The sequence below is a fragment of the Limulus polyphemus genome, unplaced genomic scaffold (assembly GCF_000517525.1).
Source record: "Limulus polyphemus unplaced genomic scaffold, Limulus_polyphemus-2.1.2 Scaffold4275, whole genome shotgun sequence".
Taxonomy (NCBI): Eukaryota; Metazoa; Arthropoda; class Merostomata; order Xiphosura; family Limulidae; genus Limulus; species Limulus polyphemus.
Window position 1 is genome coordinate 60849 of NW_013669885.1, and position 1515 is coordinate 62363.

A 1515-nucleotide genomic window follows, 5' to 3' on the forward strand; every position below is an offset into this window, starting at 1 on the left:
AAGATTCTCGAGAGTAAGAATCAACAATATAGTATGTACGTAAACGATTAAATGTAGCTTTGTATTGTTACGTAATCTGAATTTTTCTAGAAAGCCCCCATACGCCTATAAATATAACCAACGCGACGCGCCAAAGAGTTTATCTATTATTAGTTAACTATAATGAGTGTGCTATAAACTTTGGAAACCATAACTGTGATTATTATAACGCTTATCAATCGGAAAACTTCAGATATTTGACCAGGAGCATTTATAAAGTTCGAACATTACAAATCATTTAACGTCAATGGATTCTCATCGGACATTAGTATTTTACATTATATAAATTCATTGTGGAAGACTCAGCGCACGTGACTGGCGAGTAACGAATTACAAAGCTAGCTAGCTCCCTGTCAAGTGAATTATACCTACGTCAACTCCTCATCGTGAGCCCCCGATAAGATATCGAAGAAGTTCCAGACTACAAAGAAGACTTTATATTGCTTGTAAGTTTGTGAAACTTTTGTTTATAAATCATTTTTTGTAATAACTGCTATTGTAAATTGTATTGTTGTGTGTATATTAAAACGTATTTGTGTTAAAAAAAAGAAAACTGTGTGTATCAATCTTGTTGGCAAATATCATAAACTGACCATATATCGGCTTTTACTTAACTGCTAAATTCAAAATACAACTTAATTACTAAATTTAGAGTATCATTTAACTCAGTTTCAGGCTATTTGAAATTCTAATACGTAACACGACTAAAATATAAAAAAACTACATTTTTATCATTAGTGAAGTATGTATTTCAAAAACAACAACACAATTTCGATCTAATTACGTTGTTAAATTCAATGACAGAAATGGTCCAAACTTTTTTTTTTTTACATTCAAACCAAACACATTAAAACGTGTTTGTTTTTCATTCAAACTTTAGGGCTTTACCCTACGGCTAATTTACATAATATATGTGAAAAAAAAATTATGCTTTTTTTCCTTTCGCGAACAAACTCGGAATATATGATTTATCGTTTATAATGTTTAGTTTGTCAAATCGTGTTATTCATAACAACGTTAGGTAGTTACGTTTGTTTGTTTGTAGTTAAGCACAAAGCTACACAATGGGCTATCTGTGCTCTGCCCACCACGAATATCGAAACCCGGTTTCTAGCACTGTAAGTCCGCAGACATACCGCTATGCCACTGGGGACGGTAGTTTAGTTACGTTATCATCGATGAGATACACAGAAGTATTATAACATATGGTACATATGGTGTCCGTAACTGATACATTAACAGGACACATTTTACAGAGTAATGGCCTGAACATATAAACCGTAGTTTTAGGTGTGAAATCCCCAGACAATGATTACAAGTAGATCGACAGTCACGCAGAGTCAAGGGAAATATAGGCAATTTGTGGACATCTATAAATACACATTAATTCTCAGTCTGTTAGAATTTAATATACGTTAGAGTTTGCTAATAATTAAATTAGAATGATGATTATAATTTAAAATATTTATTTGTGTC